We start from the raw sequence: 7,099 nt of genomic DNA on the forward strand, positions 1-7,099 counted from the left end.
AATTCCGGTCTATTCCTAGTTTTCTGAGAGTTTTTATCATGAAAAGATGCTGGCTGCTGCCAGATGCCTTTTCTGCATCAGCTGGAATGATGTCTGGGTCTTAGTCTTTTGTCCTATTAATGTGGTTTAGTACTGTGATTGACTTTGTAATGTTGAACCATCCTTGCATTCCAGGAGTAAATCTAACTTGGTTATGATGTATAATCTTTTTAATATGCTGTTGGGTACTATGGTAGTTAAGGTTGTGTGTCAACTTGGCTGGGCCTGGTTGAGTGTCTGGGCAGCTGGTGGTAGCATTCCCCATGATGAGACTGGTAATTAACTCCATGGTGGAATCTACCGGAGCAGCTGAGGCGCTGCTTTGGGGATGTGGGCTGCTTCCCGTATGTAAGCAGCAGCTTTGAGGTCCAGTTGATGGCATGCTTGGACCCTGCATGTAGCCGAGTCATTGTTCAGCAGCCTGCCATGTTGTCGATATTGGGACCTTCAATGGACTTGAATCAATGGCCTGCCATGTGAGTTGGTAACATCAGGACTGTGCCTTTTCACTTGTCAACCTTGGGCTTGTCAGTCTCAGCAGCCAGCAGCTGCCTGAGTGAAGAGATGCCTCCAGCTCTAATGGGCCAGGAGCAAGAGGCAAAGCTGAAGCCCAAGGTTGAGGGGCTTTCACTCACCCCCTAGAGCCTGGCACCTGGGCCTTGGACTTCCAACCTCCAGAGCTGTAAGAGAATAGACTCCTGTTTGTTGAAGCCATTCCATTTGTGGTATATTCCTCTCAGAGCAGCCCAGGACAGGTCCAGTGTGCTAGTATTTTCTTCAGGAATTTTGCATCTGTATTTATAAATGATACTTGTAATTTTCTTTTCCTGTAGTGTCTTTATCTGACTTTGGTAACAACACTGGCCTTACAGAATGAGTGAGAAAGGGTTCTTTTTTCTTCCATTTTTGGGAGGCATTTAAGGAGGATTGGTGTAATTCTTTAAAGATTTGTTAGAATTCCTCAGTGAAGCTCTCTCCAAAACTGAACCAAACTCACTGCCATCAAGTCAGATCTGAGTCATAGCGACCCTTCCTTGGGTTTCCGAGGCAGTATATGTATGGAGGTAGATTGCCCAACCTTCCTTCTGAGGAGCAGCTGGTGGGTTTGAACCGCCAGCCTTCTGGTTAGCAGTCACATGCCTTAGGCACTACACCACCAGAGCTCCTGATGAAGGTCTCTGTTCCTAGGCTTTTCTGCTTGGGAAGTTTTTTGATTACTGGTTCAGTGTTCATTCGGTGTGATCTGTTGAGAGCTGTTTCTTCTTGAGTTAGTTTAGGTAACTTCTGTGTTTCTAGGAAGTTGTCCATTTCAACCACGTCATCTAACTAGTTGGGGTAGGCTCACTCTCAGGGTGCCTTCTCATCCCTTTCGCTTCTGTAAGGTTGGCAGTCAGATCCCCACATTCGTTCCCTATTTCAGTCTTCTTGCATCTTCTCTCTCTTTGCCAGTCTAGGTAACCTTTTGTCTGTTTTACTGATCTTTTCAAAGAAGGAACTTTTGGTTCCGTTGGTTTTCTTTCTGTCTGTCTGTCTTCTCTTTCCTTTTTGTTTGCTGTCATCTCCATTATTTCCTTCCTTGGGTGGGCTTGAGTTTAGCTTGCTCTTCTCCTTGTAGTTCCTCAAAGCGTCAAGGTAGGTTGTTGATTTGAGATCCTTCTTCTCTGTATGTCAGTGTTTAACACTCTGCCTTTCCTTGAGAACTGCCCTCATGGCACCCCAACATTCAGTACACTGTATTTTTCTTTTCATTCTTTTCTAAGTACTTTCTAATTTCCCTTGGGATGTTTTCTTTGATTCCTTGGTTGTTTACGAGTGTACTGTCTGATTTCCACACATTTATGGATTTTCCAGTTTCCCATCTGTTATTGATCTCTAGCAGATACGTCATATGATTTCAGCCTGTTTAGTTTATTGAGACTTTCATGGTGGCCTAACGTGTGGTCTCTCTTGGGGAAGGATCCAACGGACTTGAGATTAAGGGCTATCTGCTCATGTCTATCCTTCGGGGAGTCCTGGACAAGTTAGAATAGATAAACACAGCCATCTGTAAACAAGGTCTTCTCTTCTTCCACAGAACCAAGTTCCAGGTCCTGTCTCCCAGTCTGTCACTGAGCCTGGGAGGGGGTGGGGCGCAGCAAGTGAAGAAGCCACAGACTCTGTTCCCACTTTTAAGTGGCCCTTTTCCTGATCCAGCCTTCACTTGATTGTGTGAACTTTTAACTCTTTTCCAGAGTTGGTTCAGACAGTTTCTGCTGGCTTCTCAGTGTTTCTGTGGGGGATGGGAGCTTAGCACCGCCTCCTCCTCAGTCTTGCTGATGTCACTCTGGTCCTGGACATGCACTTTGGGGCAGCGTGTGACCCACACAGTCGTACAGGCCACTCAGCCGTTCATCCACCCCTTAACTGAGCAGGGCCCTACAGTGAGATGCTGGGCCTGGTGAAGGACATGGGATGTAAAAGGACCCTGTTATGGGTTGAGATGCTGGATCCAGTCGAAGAGACAGGCTCTGGAAGGACCCTGTTATGGGTTGAGATGCTGGGTCCAATGGAAGGACCCTGTTAGGGGTGGAGATGCTGGGTCCAATGAACGGACCCTATTAAGGGGTTGAGATGCTGGGTCCAATGGAAGGACCCTGTTATGGGCTGAGATGCTGGGTCTAGTGAAGGAGACTGGCTATAGATGGACCCTGTTAGGGGCTGAACTGTGCAATGCTGTGTTGGGCGGAGGAGACAGGCTTTGGAATGACCCTGTTATGAGTTGAGATGCTGGGTCTGGTGGAGACAGTCTTTGGAAGGACCCTGTTACGGGTTGAGATGCTGGGCCCAGTGGAAGAGACAGGCTCTGGAAGGACCCTGTTAGGGGTGGAGATGCTGGGTGCAGTGGAAGGACCCTGTTAGGGGTGGAATTGTGTCCATGAAAAATGTGCAGAAGCCCTAAGGTGCCTGTGTCCATGACCTTCTCTGAAAATAGGATCTTTCTTTAGAGATGTGAAGGTTCTAAGTTAACGAGGTCACACTGGAATAGGGTGGGCCCCAGGCTCTTCTGAGTGGTGTCTCATAAAAGGGGAGACAGACATGGAGACAATCACACAGGGGACGGGAGGGTGAGAAAATGCATCCACGAGTCAAGGAACCTCAGGAAACACCTGGAACTAGCAGAATGTGGGCAAGACGAGGACGGCTCTCCAGCCGACAGAAAGTGAGCACAGACCCGTGGATGCCTCCAGAGCTGGGAGACAAGACATCGCTGTCTTTCAAAGCCCCCCACTTTGTAATACTTTGAGGCACTGAGGCAGACCGCCAGTGTGGTCAGTGTTGGGGGAGGGCTCTGTTGGAGGCTCTGACCAGTGCAGGCCAAAGGGCTTCAGGAGCAGGGAAGGAAGCTCCGGACCATGACAGGCGCCAGGACACCAGGGGTGCCCAGGATGGAGGGCTGGAGGGGATGAAGGCAGGGCAGGTTGAGGAAGAAACATGGAGGGAGCTCCTAACCCCTTTCTCCTGCTTCCTGGGGAGGGAGGACTTACTTTAGATGCAGAGAGCAAGGAGGCCCTACAGGGTCCAGGTCTCAGAAAGACATGCCCTCACTCCCCTCTCCATCACTGTGCCCATCGGTCCCTGGCATGTTGCTGTTGTTGCTAGGTGCCCTTGTGTGGATTCCAACTGACAGTGACCCTGTAAGACAGAGTGGAACTGCCCACAGGGTCTCCCAGGCTGTCAATCTTCACAGAAGCAAAGCCCAAACCATACCCACTGCCGTGGAGTCCATTCCGACCCACAGCGCCCCTAGAGGACAGAGTGGAACTGCCCACAGGGTCTCCCAGGCTGTCAATCTTCAGGGAAGCAAAGCCCAAACCACACCCACTGCCGTGGAGTCCATTCCGACCCACAGCGCCCCTAGAGGACAGAGTGGAACTGCCCACAGGGTCTCCCAAGCTGTCAATCTTCACAGAAGCAAAGGCCAAACCACACCCACTGCTGTGGAGTCCATTCCGACCCACAGCGCCCCTAGAGGACAGAGGATAGTTACCCCTTCAGGTTTCTAAGGCTGTAGTCTTTACTGAAGCAGATCACCCCATCTGTTCTTCCATGGAGCAGGACCAGTGGCTTGCGGTGTTGCCTGCTGATCTTGGAATTGTTGCCTCTGCAGCCTGTGAGCCAATAAGGGTTCACCAGCCTCAGCAGCCAGCAGCCTGCTATCCCGCCTGCCCATCTGGAGTTCGTCAGCCCCTGCAGCTGTGCCAGTCAGGGGACGCCTCCAGCTTGCTCCAGTGGACCTAGAAGGCAGAGCTGAAGCCCAGGGTTGAGGGACCTTCACCCAGAATCCGGAGAGAGAGTCTCCCCCCTCGAGCCAGCACTCTGACCCCAGCCTCGTAAACTGTAACAGAATAAATTTCTGTTCGTTGAAAGCCACCCATCTGTGGTATTTGTAGTGGGTTCTCAAACCACTGACCTGTTGGATAGCAGTCGAGCTTTCAACCATTGCACCATCAGGGCTTCTGGCATAGTGACCCTGAAATGAACCACTGCAGAGCAAGCCCAGTGAGGACACTACAGAGCCAGCCAGCCCAGAGCTCAAAGCTAGAGAGACTGTGTACTGGCAAAGCGTTGCACGGCCCTCATCTCTCAGTCAGGAGGCATTTCTTCCATTCCGTCCACCACATTTATTTTAAATAATAGTTTTATGGAGACATATTAACCAACTTAAAATTCACCCTTTTAAAGTATAAAGTTCAGGGGGTTTTGGTGTATTCAGAGAGTTGTAAAACCACCACCATCTAATTTTATAATATTTTCGTTTTTCCAAAAAGAACCTCCGTACCCTCTAGTAGTCACTCCCACTTCCTCCTCCCGGTGCCTGGAAACCACTAATCTCTTTTCTGTCTCTGTGCAGCTGCCTGTCCTGGACTTATGTGTTATAAACACATAACACACGGCCTTTTTGTCTGACTTTTCTCACTCAGCATCGTGTCTGCAAGGTTCAGCCGTGTTGTGGTGTATATCAGTACTTCGTTCATTTTTGTTGTTGTTGTGTGTGTTGTTGTTAGGTGCCAATGGGTGAGTTCTGCTTCATAGCCACTGCACGTACAACAGAACGAAACCCTGCCTGGTCCTGCCCCGTCCTCACATCGTTGCCATGTCTGAGCCCATTGTTGCAGCCGCTGTGTCAATCCATCTCATTGGGGGTCTTCCTCTTTTTCTTTGATCCTCTACTTGACCAAGAATGACGTCCTTCTCCAGAGACTAGTCCCTGCGGACCATATGTCCAAAGTACAAGAGATGAAGTCTCACCATCTTGCTTCCAAGGGGCATTCCAGCTGCACTTCTTCTCAAACAGATTTGTTGTGTTTCTGGCAGCCCATGGTATGTTCAATATTCTCTGCCAACTCTGTCATTCGAAAGCATTTCTTCTTTTTTGACCTGACTGACTCATTAGTTTTTATTGCCCAAGAGCACGTCATTGTATGGAGGTACTCCATCATGTTTGTCACCCATCAGTTGATGCACATTTGGGTGTTGCCACTCTTTGGCTGTTATGAATAGTGCTACTGTACAATGCCATGTACGAGTTTCTGTGTGAACACATGTTTTCAATTCTTCCTGTTTATCCTATGAGGGGAATCGTTGGGATTAGTGGTAACTCTACATGCCTGACAATTTGAGGAACTGCCAACTCCACTAGTAATGGATGAAACTTTAATGTCTCCACATCCCTGCCAATGTTTGTTATTGTCTTTTTTTTTATTATTATTATTATAGCCAATCTTGTGGGTGTGAAGTGGAATCTCATTGTGGTTTTGATTTGCATTTCCCTAAAGCAATGTTAGCGTAGTGCCTAAGGCACTTGACTGCTAACCAGAAGGCTGGCGGTTCAAACCCACTAGCCACTCCTCGGAGGGAAGGTTGGGCAATCTACTTCCATAGAGATCCCGCCTCGGAAACTCAAGCAGGGGTCGCTATGAGTTGGGTCCGACTCGACGGCACATAACAACAACAACAACAACAAAGCAACGTTGGACTAATCTTTTCATATGATTATTGGCCATTTATATCTGTTAAGATCCTTTCCTGTTTTTAATTGGATCATTTCTCTCTCTTTTGCTAAGTTGTAAGATCTTTAGATATTTTGGGTACAAGTGCCACATATGCTTGGCTAATAATCTGTCCCTTTCTGTGGATTGTCCTTTTCACTTTCTGGATGCCATCTTCAAAGGAAAGAGTTTTTAACTTTTTAACTTTGACAAAGTCATTGTGGGCAGCCTTCAATGCAAGATAATAAATCACATTGGTGACTACCATGTGCCATGGTATCTATGTATTAAGTTCTTTAAGCCTCACACCAACCCACCGTGTCAGAACTGTCATTGTCCCCAGGCTAGAGTTGGGGGAACAGAGGCACAGACAGATCAAGTATGAAGCATACAGACATGAGGCTCGTGTGTGACAGAGGCAGGATCTGAAACCAGGAACAGGCTCCAGACCCAGGCTCTTAACTGTCACATGTGGGGACTCTGCACTGTGGCCTTTCATTCTGGGTGAGACAGACCAGTGGGCTGTGGCTGTACTGTGAGGCCCCCCTGTAGGCAGAGTCTGGAGCTGTTCTGAGGCATCTGTGCAGATGGGCAGACTATCACCATCCTCCTCACCATCACCCTCACCATCCTCCTCACCCTCACATCCTCCTCACCATCCTCACCCTCACCATCATCATCCTCACCATCCTCATCCTCACCATCTTCATCCTCACCATCCTCATCCTCACCATCCTCATCCTCACCATCATCATCCTCACCATCCTCATCCTCACCATCCTCATCCTCACCATCATCATCCTCACCATCATATCATCCTCACCATCACATCATCCTCACCATCCTCATCCTCATCATCTTCATCCTCACCATCATCCTCATCCTCACCATCATCATCCTCACCATCACATCATCCTCACCATCACCCTCATCCTCACCATCACCCTCATCCTCACCATCACCCTCATCCTCACCATCATCATCATCCTCACCATCATCACCCTCATCCTAACCATCACCCTCATCCTCAC

General features: G+C 48.7%; 1 protein-coding gene across 1 annotated transcript in view; it reads right to left on the reverse strand.

Moving 5' to 3' along the window:
- LOC122151906 (collagen alpha-1(III) chain-like) overlaps positions 1-7,099 on the reverse strand; it is a 42,683-nt gene that overhangs the window by 30,580 nt on the left and 5,004 nt on the right. The gene's annotated exons all lie outside the window — the stretch shown is intronic.

This window comes from Orycteropus afer, unplaced genomic scaffold, assembly GCF_000298275.1.
Source record: "Orycteropus afer afer isolate SDZICR_OR568_19922 unplaced genomic scaffold, OryAfe1.0 scaffold00871, whole genome shotgun sequence".
NCBI classification, from domain to species: Eukaryota; Metazoa; Chordata; class Mammalia; order Tubulidentata; family Orycteropodidae; genus Orycteropus; species Orycteropus afer.